The 15,009-nt window shown below is 35.9% G+C and overlaps 1 protein-coding gene across 1 annotated transcript in view; it reads left to right on the top strand.

Moving 5' to 3' along the window:
- The window catches only part of LOC114327144 (protein-L-isoaspartate(D-aspartate) O-methyltransferase), a 39,912-nt gene that overhangs the window by 2,373 nt on the left and 22,530 nt on the right, over positions 1–15,009 (top strand). The gene's annotated exons all lie outside the window — the stretch shown is intronic.

Raw genomic sequence — 15,009 nt, 5'->3', positions numbered from 1 at the left:
AACTGAAAGAAGGGAAAATGAAGAGGCAGAATTAAGTCTTGGGTGCTTTACTGGTTTTGATTCAGACACTTCCGATGTTGAACCATCATCTTAATTAATTTTCTAAATTTTGATTTTGTTTTTTAAATGTTTAGAATTTTGTATTCGTAGCATTTTGTTTTTTGTTTATGTAACATACTACCATACATACGTTTATATTTTTGTATTTTTTATTTAAGGTTGATATGAACCCTTAATTAATTTGTTTCTGATCCTAGAGATGGCTGTACTGTAGCATGTTACTGTGGTAACATTTTCAACTTAATTGTAGATTTCTACATGATGACTCTGTAATAATGTAGAAACCTGAACACTATTCTGTCCTTACACCCATTGGCTCAATTGGCCCTGTTGCCAAATTGTTTAAGACAGTAATTTTATCAAGGCCTAATAACAAAATGTAATGTTGGCAAGAAACATTTAGTCCATGACGTGATGCCGCTCCCGTCTAAAAAAAATTATGGTTCGGTTTCTCTGCGGATTCCTATTCAGAAATGTTCTCTTTAAGGAAATATGAAGTGCGCAGGGCGAAATTTTTGGCCAGAAATTGTTTAAAATTTTTTTTTAAGAAATTCAAAAGATCACCCTTTTTGCTCCGGAACATATTTTTTTAGGTTTTTTGGGCCATTCTAACAAGAAAGGTATGTTGCCATTTTTCTCAAAAGTTGATAGATTTCGAGTTAAGGGCGATTTAAAATCTGAAAAATGCGATAATACGCATTTTCGAAGTTTAAAAACTTAGATTTATGTATATTAATATATCTGAAATAGCCAAGTGCTGGTATTAAAGTTTAAACATTTTTTTTTCAAAATTATGAAGAGTAGTCGGTTCTGTCTTAAATTTAGACCGTTCTTTTTAAAATGTATCAAAGAATATATAGTGAGTAGAAGTTTACGGCCCTGTAACGTTTTAGCATAGGATTTTGCGTTCCAACTGAGTAGGTGCTATGGAGGTGCATAGATCTGACAACGTCCGTAGTCACCGTCATCTCACCACCGCCCGCTCTGCGGCCGTAACATCCCTCGTCAACAAGCCTCCTTATAAACGTGACCATCTGTTTCATATAAAAGCTTTCTCTATGAGCTATATTATATTCGTTCAATTCGTTGATGTTATTATGCGTCCATCCAATTTTAATGCCGATGCGGCAGGTTCTATTTCAACAATCTTCTATTTTGCACGGGAAAATATTTTTTCAGGTTTTTAGGGTAATACTAAATAAAAAAGTTTGTTTTCATTTTTCTGACAAGTTCACAGTTTTTGAGTTATAAGCGATTTAAAATCTGAAAAATGCGAACATACGCATATTCGAGTTAGAGGCTTGAAAACTGATAATTATTATTATTTTTGTAGTTGACAAGTGCCTAAAATCGAAGCTTAAACATTTAATTTTAAGATTTTGCTGGGTAACCGGGGCTTATTTCAAAAATAAATCGTTTTTTACTTGTTAATTATGCGCGTTAAAAATAAAATTTAATAGTTATTTATGATATAAGTGTTAAAAGTTTAAAAGTACACGTTTAAGGCAGGCATGTGAAAGTTTGCAGAATCAGCGAAGCGAATTCTGCAATTCACATTAAAGTGCCTTAAAAATGTACTTTTTAACACGTATATCATACAATATTTTTTCTACAAACGTCTTATATATCAACAATTATAATTTATTCATTCTCATTTACAGGACAATGACAATACCTACAAAAACTTTTACTTGAACTTGACTGACATTCCATTTTTATATTTTTCTTGACATTACATCAAAACCGTCTATATTGTCAATACGTAAATCATAACATAACAACTATAGAATAACATCTACTTTTATTGTTGTAAGTATATTCTAACAAATTTTAATAGTTTTTTCTACAAGCGTGTTAAAAATGCAATAATACAGTTTAATTTAAATTTTACAAAACGTTTTAAACTACCTTTTTCAAATTGAGCAAGTTGTACTATTAATATTAATGTTAATAAATGAAATATGAAATATAAATATTTTTACGTTTCACAATTTGACAATTCACTTTTAACTGCAGTGCCTTAAAAATTTTAAAGCACTAGTGCCTTAAAGTAGCATTCTTAACGCTCGTATGGAGTGCTAAAAATTGCATTTTTAACACGGTTGTAGAAAAAAGTTATTTAAACAATTTCTGCCCAAAAATGCCGTCCGGCACCCTTCTCATAAAGTTTAAAGGAGACATTTTTGAGCAGGAATTCCAGAGAAACTGAATGGGAAGCATTTTTCATGCGGGAGCTACCAGACAACCGGGACTACTTCTCTTTAAATTTTGTATATTATTATTACCATAGTTTTTTAAACAATTTATTTATTTATTTAATTAGTTACAATGTACCAATTACATACGCCAATCATATCGCACGACAAAATTGTGGAAAACCAACAACCAACCTACAGTTTACAGGACTTAAGCAGTCACCATATGTAAATGAGGGAAACTCCTGGAGTTGGCCGAAGAAATCAATATTCACCTTATTCATAGTCTAAAAGATAAAACTACTTTCTTTTATAGGAGATGGCGCAAAGGCGCAACCTCGATCTATGCTGGGTTTCGAGTAACTCACAGTTGCAACTACTCCCAAGCTTCCGAACCGTACTCCATAGTTTCCCCCCCTCAGCCAACATGGACCAGTCATAATCGAAATAGATTTAGAAATATTCAGATTGAGTTACACTAAATACCAATTACCAATCTTGTGAATTTGTTTAGAAACATTGTTTAGACAAATTCTGCCCAAAAATTTCGCCGGCACCCTTCTGATTTATTTAAAGGGGACATTTTTGAATAGGAATCCGCAAAGAAACCAAATCAGAATTTTTTTCAGACGAGAGCGGCCTCACATCATAGACTAATTGCATATTATGTTTCTCGGTAACTAAATATTCCAGTTGTTAGTCATCTCTTATCTCACACTGAAAAATGGTAATAAAATTTTATGACCGCTTGCAATCTTGTAAAAATGTATTAGCACAAATTTTGTTTATACATAAACTTTTTAACACGTTGACGGACAGTGCGTCAAATGTATAAGCAAGTGTTGTGACACTATATGAATTTTGCAAAGTAGAATATACACTGGCGCGCAAAAAATGTAGGTCACTAGATGAATTATTTGATGCCTCGGATTTCCTAAACCTGTTGTCCGATTTGAATGATTTTTTTAGTACGTTATAGCTTTATTATTTAAGAATCTTAATGTGTTAATATTGTTTGCTAGACAGGTAAATGTCATTTCATACCGGGTGTAATAATCATACTGTGTTTTTCCTTAAAGTTCGGAACACGCTGTGGAATATTATAGCATAGATAAAATGAGGCGCTCAGAGCAACAGTGGCCTAACAAACATCCCACAATTTTACCAAAACGATATTATTACATTAAAGTTATTCTTTATTTAAGTGTTTTCAGATGCAGACTAGTTCAAGCAATGGTTGCTTCAGCCACCCTGCATCTGAAAACACTGAAGTAATGCATAACTTTAATGTATTAAAAGCATTTTGGTAAAATTGTGGGATGTGGGTTAGTCCACTGTTGCTCTGGACGCCTCAAATATTGAAATTAGAACTCAATTGTAGCCTTAGGCTTTCTTAACACTTTCTTTTTTTATTCATTTGCTTATGTTGGATAATAAAAAAGTTAGGTACTTTAACAACTAGCCATGTTCTTCATCAATACAGGGTGTTTCTAAATAAGGGCGACAAACTTTAAGTGGTAATTCTACATGAAAAAATAATTACCGTTTGCTTTATAAACATTGTCCACAAATGCTTAATTTCCGTGATACGGGATGTTGAATTTTTTCTTACCAACTGACGGTTTATTTGTTGCTCTAAAACCGATTGAGATATGCAACTGAAATTTGGTAGGTTTTAAGAGGTAGTTATTGCGCATTGTTTGGCATACAATTAAGAATTTTATATTCGCCATTGGCGTGCATACGGGATGTATCTAAAATATTTATACCCGTATGCACGCCAATGGTGAATATAAAATTCTTAATGGTATGTCAAACAATGCGCAATAACTACCTCTTAAAACATACCAAATTTCAGTTGCATATCTCAATCGGTTTTAGAGCAAGAAATAAACCGTCAGTTGGTAAGAAAAAATTCAACATCCCGTATCACGGAAATTAAGCATTTGTGGACATATGTTTATAAAGCAAATTGTCATTATTTTTCATGTAGAATTACCCCTTAAAGTTTGTCGCCCTTATTTAGAAACACCCTGTATTGATGAAGAACATGGCTAGTTATTAAAGTACCTAACTTTTTTTATTATCCAACATAAGCAAATGAATCAGAAAAGAAAATGTTAAGAAAGCCTAAGGCTACAATTGAGTTCTAATCTCAATATTTTATCTATACTATAATATTCCACAGAGTGTTCCGAACTTTAAGGAAAAACACAGTATGATTGTTACACCCGGTATAAAATGACATTTACCTGTCTAGCAACAATATTAACACATTAAGATTCTTAAATAATAAAGCTATAACATACTAAAAAAAATCATTCAAATCGGACAACAGGTTTAGGAAATCCAAGGCATCAAATAATTCATCTAGTGACCTAAATTTTTTGTCCGCCAGTGTAATAGCCAAATTGCTAAATTTGTTTTATGGAAACAATATGTTTTTTGTAAACATGTGGACGACGACCATGGATGTCGTATTATATTTCATATGCATCTGTAGATGTAATGTGACAAAAAATCTACAAAAATCTACCGATTTTTTGTCATAACTCGTTATTTTAAAAATGTCGTCTATAGACGTTCTGTTCATCAACGTGTTAAGAACTAAAAATATCTGAGAGAATAAAGTCAATGTATGATAGAAAAAGAATAGAAGAAAAGAATAGGATTTTGATTTTAAATTCGGCAAAATATGTTTAAGCAAGGCGAAAACATCGTGTTTCTTGAGAAAAATATTCCCATGAGATCTTTTTGCGTAATCAGTTTCATGAGATACCGCAGAATAAGGTCCAAAAAGGTTATAATAAAGATATTAAAAATGATTGTTAACAGAAAAAAATACTCAAAACTATTTCACTAACACCAAAACTAGTTCTTCTCTGTCTTGCTCGTCGATTTATTGCATTTCGATTTAATGTCCATGATTCAGCTCCTTAGTATTAAAGCACACTGTGTATGGTTTGTTCAACAGTAAATGGTTTGAGTTCAATTAGTGCGGTCGTAAATATTATTAAATTTATCTGACCTGGCCCATTGTTAAGACCCACCCGGAGCGATAAGCCACCGAGGTAGACAGAGTTGGTCTTTTGCAATTAACACTGACTAGACGGTACTCCCATAATAAAGCCTAAAATAAATTTTACCTGAAACCGGGCCTTTTATACTATTATCGGTTAATCCGGTCTGTTTATAGTGGTAACTAATTAAACTTAACCATTTACTGTTTAACATACCATATACATAACATATTATAATTAGCCTTATTCTGAGGGCCAATATCAGATCTTTGCTGCATAAAATCTTTTTCATTTTCACGAAGTTGGCACGTGCTTTTTCAATTCTCTCTCTTATTTCTGGAGTATAATCGTTATTTTCTGTGATTACCATTCCCAGTAAATATATTTTTTACTCTCTCAGACTGCTGGCCGCCTACCGTTAATATTTCATTTGTATTGTTGTTTTTGCTGTACAATGGGGCATTCGATTCCATAGAACTCTGGACCGTATTAAACGGAATGAATAACGCAAGGAAGTCATCTAAGATTTGCCGATGACATAGTGCTCATAAGCAACAATACAGAAGAACCAATCTACATACTAAAGATGCTTAAACATGAATCTGAGGAAGGCGGTTTAAAAATGAATTTAAATAAAACAAAAGTGATGACAAATCAAAATATCAGAATCGACTTAGTTGGAAGTGAGATCGAAAGTGTCGAAGAGTCACATGATCAAACTAGACAAACAAAATCAAACGGACGAGATAGCTATAAGAATCTGAATTACTTGGGCAGCAGTTGCAAGACTCAGTGATGTGTTGAAAAACAAAAAGATACCAATAAATCTAGAAAAAAAGGGTACTCAACAGTTGTATTCTACCAGATAAGACTTATGGAGTGGAGACCGTGACACTTACAGGGTTATTAGCCAATATATTAAGAACAACACAGAGGGCCATCGAACGAGCTATCTTAAGAGTATCTCTGAGAGAACATATTCGAAATGGGACGTACGAAACAGGACGAAGGTGGAATATGTTATTGGAAGAATTGCGCAAATGAAATGGAGCTGGATAGGACAGTACACGTGCCACGGCAAAACAACGAAAGGTGGACGAGAAACATTTTACATTGGAGACCACGCGAGCATAGTCGTAGCAGAGGAAGACCACAAAGACGATGGCTAGATGACTTCAAAGCAAAAGTGGGGAGAAACTGGTACCAAATAGCACAAAACAGAGAAGAGTGGAGAACTCATGGGAGGCCTTTGTATAGGAGTGGATGCAACCAGGCTAAAGAAGAAGTTATTGTTTTCTTTAGGGACATTCACTTAACAAGCTACATGTTTTTATGGATTCGGCTGCCTCTAGAGATGTATATTCTCGGGATGAATACAGTCACTTAACTTCCACAATATTATTGTCACTTACTGACCCGTCCGGACAAGGTCGTAAAAACCCATAACCTTTTTCAAACACAGAAACAATCCACACTGCTTTACTATATTTTTTATTTTGATAGCAATTTCTGGCTGTTCTTCGTTTCTTATCAGATAAAACAATTGTTCCAGATATCGTTATCGCGTTTCCTCTTTTTACTTCTTTATCGATGATTATTCTGCCGCGCCGTTTTCATTTTCTAATATTCCATAATCTTTCTATTCCTGCTCTTAAAGAAACTGTTTATTAGATTTTTTTCTTTCTCATTTAATTTATACCGATCCAGATTAGCTCCATATAACAGTTTTAAGTTCTACTTCCATCAGACTAATCAATACGTTTATTTAACATACGTATTATTAAGTGACAACACATTTTTCTTTTGTCTTATTTATTTCTGTTGTTTTCGTACAGAGAAGAAATCAATATAGATGTAAGATTTTTAAAATTGATTGTTACCTATTATTCCTTGTATATTGATCCTTTTTTATTTTTAATATGAAGGTGAAAATATTTTTAACCTCTCCTCAATTAATTTTAGAAGTGGTTATTTACTGCTCTTACTCCATATCTATTTACATATCGTCCAATTGTTTTCCCTTAAATTTAGCTCACCACAAATGCAAAAAGTAATGGACAATGAAAATTTTAAAGATAAAGTAATAATTTCAATTAAAATCTTTAATAAACATAAAAGTGCGACAAAAGAGAAATACCATGGATGGTATTATTAGAAACACTATTTGACAAATGAAGACTATGATCCAATTCCAATTCAAAATATAGTCAAATACAAAGCTTCAGAGATACATGAAAAAATGCAAATAAAAAAAGACAACTTTATGGTACTTAAAAACATTAAAATGCCAATTGCCAACTAGGGTTTATATATCAAAATCTAATACGGCCAAGGGGACTGAAAATATTTCAACAAAAGTAGTTAAATTAATTTCAGAAGGTCACGTTGATGCGTTATAAATAGACGTTATAGTAGTAGGCTTATATTACCTACTAACATTAAAACATTTTGTTGTACAAAGTAATTGATATGGCAACGCTGTTAGGATAAAGTTCTGTGTGACGCGATTGAAGCAGAAGGCACTGCTATCTATCGAACATAAATATTACCGATGGTGTAGATGGCGCAATGTCATGGCGGCACAAATTCTTAGCGGCAATTCAAGATATAATTCTTGTTTAACGAGATTTTTCATATGTTTAGGAAAAAATATTCAACATTTTATTGGAAATATTTTCCATTGTTACAGTTTTATATATGTTGTTATTGAAATTTTATCCAATTTCTTACCGGTAGCTTTATTATAAGCCGAAACATATTATTTTTTCCTACTGTGGCAAAACTATACATTCAAAAATTTTAAAAAAATTCATAAGTATTTCCTAGGATTATATCTTTATGCTGTAAGAAAATTAACAAAATTGTATGTTTAGTTTTCCCGCTTTATACTTGAAAAAAATGAGTTTTTTTGAGTTTTTTCGAAAACGAAAACATGAAGTTTGCTCAAAATTTGTCAAAATACTTCTAGTGATCACATATACCTTCTCAATTTTTTTCAAATTTTTTGAATGTGTAGTTTATTTTTGGGGGGGTTCAGATCAACCTTAAGTAAAAATATATATTTTATACTGTTATATTTTTTATTTAAAGTAAAAATATATCTTTTATATTGTTACATTCTACATTTAGAGTCTTATTTTGGTCAATTTAGTTTCTCTATTGAAATGTTTTCCAAAATATCATAAATATCATATAAATATCAATTTTGGATATATATCAGATATATGTCATATATATCCGATATTTTGATATTTATATAAATATCATGGATATTTTGTGCCCTGCTGCAACAGGGAAAAGTATGCTTTGTTAGGAAGTATTATCCATCCAGCAGTTTCCATATTTTTTCCTTCTCACTGCCATCTGTTTTATGACTTCACTGTTAGTGTCATCTATTATCAAATTCTGTTAGTTTCATTGGTTCCTTGCTTGTAGTAGGGCTTGATTTATTTATTTATTACGGGATGTCCCCCATTTTTACAAATAACAAAAATAAAGTATCCTAACCATAACACAAATACTAAACTAAGTAATAAACAATTTATTAAGTATTGTTAAACAAATGATTATAATTTAAGTAAATTAAATTTCCTGAAAATATTATTAAAATGAAAATCTCTGACCGCAGACGTTCGGATACAACTAGTGTCTCTTTGCAAAGTAACAAGACACTTAGTCAACACATACACTGCACACGACACTAGATACCTCATGTTGTGACTGGCTAAATGACATAAAGTCCATGCAATTAAAAAAAAAATCTCTGACAATTAAAATCAAATGAAATGAAGACTCCAAGATAAAGATAAAGGTCACTCATCTTCGATTCCTTACATACTCAGTCAGGTGGTGCTTAAATCTTACAGATCTTGTATCCACCAGATCATAAGATTGACTAAAGTCATTTCCCAGTGTCTGAATCCTGTTAATTGGAGAGAATTTGACATAGTTGGTGTGATAGTGTTTTATAGAAAATACGGGCATGCCTCTAAGAATTCTAGTGCTACATCTAAAGTTGATAAGACTTAATAAATCAGAACAGTTGGTGGTATGGTCAAGTAGTTTATAGAGAAAAATTAAATCACATTTAGTTCTGTAGTCTTCTAAGGAATTGATATTAAGCCTTGACTTTAATTCCACTGAAGACATGTTCTTTAAGTTTAATCTATAAGCACAAATCCGGAGAAACTTATTTTGAATTTTTTCAAGGGTGTAAATATGGTTAAAATAGTATGGTGACCATACTATAGAAGCATAAGACAGGATGCTACGGACGAAGGTAGATATAAAATTCTATATGTGGGTACGGAAAGATTTCGAGAGTTTCTTGTGATAAAACCTAGATTACGGTATGCTTTATTTGACAAATTGTTAATGTGTGGGATAAATGACAAGGAACTGTCAAATAACACCCCCAAATCTTTTATTTTAGTCACTCTTGATAGAAGGCTTGTATTAATGTGATAGTCAAACACAACATTATTTTTAGATTTGCTAAAGGATATAACAAAACACTTATCTTTATTCAACTGGAGACAATTGGAAAGAGACCAATTGTATAGAGAAGTCAAGTCTTCCTGGATCCTTAGACAATCAGACAGATTTGAAACTTTGAAATATAGCTTAAGGTCATCAGCAAATAGCAAAAACTGACAAACTTTTATTACCTCAGAAATATCATTAATAAACAAGTTAAAGAGAAGAGGACCCGCATGTGAGCCTTGTGGGACTCCTGAACTGACTAAGATAGGAATCGACTTACTTACTTACTTACTAGCCAACGCCCACCCTTGGCATGTTAGCCATTTGGCGGCGCGCTGACCAGTATAGACGAGCCGTTTCTCGTAGGCGATCTTCATCCTCCTCGGGTGGGTTTGTTATCAGGGCTGGGCAGTCTGGGAGGTGAGCAGCATCCATCTGGGGCTGATTACATAGTGAACAGTTGTCATTTTCACGGACGCCGATGCGATGTAGATGGGAGGCCAGGTAGTCATGCCTCGTAGTTGTTCTGAACGCGGCTACACTGATGGGTCTCAGCAAGTTGTGAGGGATTGGTGACTCTATTAGGTGGGCCCAAGATTTTCCAGCACCGGCTTGTATTTGCTGGTCTTTTATCTTCGCTTTGATTCCTCTTTTAATGGTGGACTTTGCTGATGTGTACGATTGGAAGCTAGGGGGCTGTGGAAGAGTAGTGCCTTCTTTTGCAAGTTCATCCGCCGCTTCATTCCCTTCAACACCGACATGACTAGGGATCCATTGTAAAGTAATCAGCCACCCTTTTTCCAGCAAGTTCGATAGTTGGACGCGGCAAGATATTGTTTGGGCACAGTCGGTATATCGATTTGTCGACAGGGCGAGGATTGCGGCTTGGCAGTCGATGAAGAAGGCAACTTTTTGGGGGTGTTGGAGATTCTCGAGACTTTTAGCGGCTTCGTGTATAGCAGCAATTTCGCCATCATAGTTGGTGAGAGGGGCACCCACAGCTATGGAGCCTTTGGAGAACGTTGAGACATATCCTGCTCCTGTTCTTCCCGAGTCCGGCATCGAGGAGCCATCGCAGTAGATGTGGAGCCACTCATGCGCTGGGTAATTGGTGTGTATCGTCTCTAGGGCGGCTTTCCTTAGGACAATGTCTGACGATAAGTGCTTCGGGTCGTTATGGTTTTCAAGACGCAATTCTGTGTTTGGTAGACAGCGGGCGAGTGTAGTTTGCGCTGGGAAGGGGGCGGCTTTCGACAGGTCAATGCGGTATTTTTCCATGATTTGATTTGCTACTGTAAGCGGAGTGGTTTGTGTTTTAAGACGTGAGGCTGCTTGTCTATATTCGTCACATTTTTGTGGAAGTATTCGTCTTTGCCTTTCCCAGAAGGTTAACGCGTGTTGCTCTCTGCGGCATTGTATTGGTTCAATACCGGTCTGGGCTTCCATTGATGTAATCGGTGTTGATTTTGGAGCACCGGTGATGACGCGAAGGGCAGTGTTCTGGGCGACTTCAAGCTTGGAGGTGGTGTTTGTACTCGCAGTTATTGTAGCTTCACTCCCATATTCTAGTATCGGCCGGACATAGGTTTTGTATGTTGCTACCAAGACATCTTGCGTGGCGCCCCATTTTGTTGCTGTGAGACGTTTGAGCAGTCGACATCTCTTTGTGGCTTTCTCTGCAATGTCGTCGATTTGAGGTTTCCACGTCATTTTCTTATCTATGTACACCCCCAGGTATTTTGTTACATCCTCTCTTTCCAGGTCGACTCCTTTGTATGTCAGCTTGACAGCAGTCTGCTTTGTTGAAAGGGTAAGTACTTGATATACGGTTTTGGTTGTACTGACAGTTAGGCAGTTTTTATCCGCCCATTTTTCTAGATTTTTGAGAGCCTGGTTCATTACTCCCTCGAGCGCTTTCAGACTGCTACTTGATGCCCATATTAGGAGGTCATCGGCATACAGGAGGGCATTAACTCCAGGTGTCTTTCTAATCATTGCGAGCACATCGTTTATCATTAGGTTGAACAATTGACAGCTGATGACAGCTCCTTGTGGCAGCCCTTGTCTTTGTAGTCTGAATTTGGAACAATGGTTGTGAAATTTGACTCTCTGATACCTTTCACCGAGAAAAGATTTTATCCAATTGAACAGTTTACCGTCAATTCCAGACTTCGCTATCTTGTGTAACAGCAAACCTCTCCATACTGTGTCGTATGCAGCTTTGAGGTCTACTAGCACTGCAACTGTTGACATCTTACGGTGGAAAGCATCCTTGACTTTTTGAGCAAACTCGACTACATGGTCCATGGTGTTCCTGTGTTTCCTGAAGCCAGCTTGTGCGTCGTCAGTCAGTTCAAGATGGGTTATGGCTCGGTTCAGTCTGTCCAGAACCATTTTTTCGGCTACTTTGCATAAGGAGCTTGTGAGGGATATTGGCCGGTAGCTATCAGTCAGGCTCGGGTCTTTTTGTTTCTTTAGGGTGGGTATGACCTCGCTCTTCCTCCATTGACTTGGGACTCTTGAATTCCATGTTAGGTTAATCAAGCTCAGAATGGTGTTTTTGGCTGCGGCTCCCAGATATTTAAGCATTTCCGGGTACAACTCGTCAATCCCTGCTGCCTTTTTCGTTTTTGTGTCAGAGAGAGCCGCTTCCAGCTCCGATATCGAGAAATCTTCTGTACAGATGTCCTTTATACTTTTGCTCATCCGCCGGGGAGGGGGATAGTGCAACAGTCTTGCTCTCTCCCTCTTATTTATCTTAATATTACTCACTTTTGTGTAGTGTTTACAGAGTTCGTTTGCTATATCGGCATGTGTGGTGAGTTCTCTAGCCATGCCTCTCATTGGCATTTGCTGTTGCTTGTTTCCATCATTGTTTAGCGTAGTAACGAACCTGTGCGCTTTGACGCCGTCTTTTCGGAAGTCGAGCTTAGCAAGGAAGGATTTGAAAGCTTCTCTTTTCCCTGACTTAATGGCTTGAGTTAGGATCGCTTGTCTCTTTCGAAGCTCTACACAATCGTTCATTTGCCTGGATTTTTCAGCTTTGCCCCTGGCTTTATTTCTGGCAGCTTTCAATTTGGATAGCGTTGGGGACCAGAAAGTCTTATACCCCTTAATTTGACCTCACGGTATGCACTCTTTTGCACATCTAAGTATGGCCTCGGTTACTTTCTTTGCTGCTTCTTCTGGTTCTTGTAGTGTTAGTTGAGTAAGGACTTCATCTGTGCATTCCCTGTACTTTTTCCAATTCGCCTTTTTAAAATTCCAGCGCGGGGCGCGATTTTGGGCTTTTTTGTCCTTTGCCAGTTTGCATGTCACTAGCAGAGCGCGGTGACCACAGCCTGCTGCGTCGTCCAGGAGGGTTACACTGGTCTTCCCTGTAATGTGTGGGTGTGTTACGACAAGATCGGGCCTTGATTGACTTCCTCTAAACGATAAGAACGTAGGTGGGGTGTTCACTACATCAAGATAGTTGTTATCCAAAAAGTCCTCGAGGTGTTTCCCAACGTTGGTGGTTCTAGAGTAGCCCCATCTCGTGGATGGACTATTGAAATCTCCAATTATGATGGTACTTGGCTGGATTTGTTGCTCTACCAATTCCAATGCAGGTATATTATCTGGCGGATTGTATAGTAAGAAAAGGGTGACATGTTTCGAGTTTTTCCAGACTTCGACCTGGAACATTTCCAGTTTATCTCTATCCTGCATTTCGTGAATTATGTTAGTCTTGCATACTAGAGGGGTTTTGATTCCGATGATAATTCCTGACGCTACTTGTCGACTCCTCTTCAGCACATGGGTTGAATAGGCAACTGTAGGGTAGAGGTGAGGTGTGTCTAGCGGCTCCTGCCTCTACAATGACATATATATATATATATATATATATATATATATATATATATATATATATATATATATATATATATATTATATATATATATATATATATCAACGTTCTTTTCGAGAACGCTTCGTTTGAGTTCTAAAAACTTGCTGTTGCTTAGACCTCCAGCGCTCCAGAAGATGACTTTGAGGTCTGCGTCGCTGCCCTGAGAAGGGCCGTTTCGAGTAGGGATTCGTACACTCATGGATCAGCGCGCGTAACGACGAATCGCTGCTGCTCATTTAGCGGTACCCAGGGGACACGTGTGATCGTACCTTACGATAGACCACGGACGCGAGCAACTCTGTCCCCCTGAGATAGGAATCGAAAGTGAACCCTTTATAAAAACAAACTGAACTCTTTCATCAAGATAACTACTCAACCATGAAAGAAACCACTCAGTAAAACCAATACATCTTAATTTAAAGATGAGTAAAGAATGGATCACTGTGTCAAAGGCCTTCGAGAAATCAGTATAAATGAAGTCCACTTGGTACCCATCTTCAAAAGCCCTGACAGTATAATCATGATAGGTATAAAACAAGATTTGTAGATGTAGATTTACCCTGCCTAAATCCATGTTGCTCATTAATCAAGAGATTTCTACAGTGCCAAGTAAGATATTTGTTTAAAATTAATTAAAAAAGTTTGGGGATGGCAGATAACATAACAACAGGCCTATAATTTTTTATATTGTCTCTGTCACTGTTTTTAAATAAAGGAGTTATATAACTGTCATGCCACTTACTAGGGAAGGTATGTAGTCTCAAAGATAAATTAAATAATACATGTTAGTTTTATCTATCCCGCTTTAGTTTTATCTATCTTGATGGCTGGCCCTATTTCTTTCACATTTTCTTCAATCTTCACATACGTTCTGTGGTGTCTCTTGCAGTTCTTCCCATCAAGTTTACATCATATATGCACATTACAATGTGCTTTCATTTATTAACCTGTGAACAGTTGCGCTCTATTCTGTCACGTAATCGGTCGCATGTTAGATGTTGTCTAACAATACGAATTTAGACGCGACTTTACAACAAATCTTTATGTTATAGTATTTTTATTTACTTGTAATGTTAGAAATATTACTTCTAACAATTATTAAAGCTAATTTTTTCTCACCAAAGCCATAAATTTCATGAAGAAGAAGAAAAAAAATAAACCTACACATTACTACACCCTTCCTCGAGGCACTTCAAGTGGAAAGTTATGTTGCAAAATTTTTCATCAAGTTATCACGAAAAAAAGGATAAAATGTTAGATTTTTTCTAACTGCGCAACTGCTCGCGGGTTAAACAATAATTTTTGTAGGTTTACAGACATTTTTCTGATGACATATTCTCTACGTCTATTTAACAGAAATGGT

Source organism: Diabrotica virgifera, chromosome 3 (assembly GCF_917563875.1).
Source record: "Diabrotica virgifera virgifera chromosome 3, PGI_DIABVI_V3a".
NCBI classification, from domain to species: domain Eukaryota; kingdom Metazoa; phylum Arthropoda; class Insecta; order Coleoptera; family Chrysomelidae; genus Diabrotica; species Diabrotica virgifera.
The sequence above is the reverse complement of the archived record's forward strand: the minus strand, read 5'-3'. Positions and strand labels throughout refer to the sequence as shown.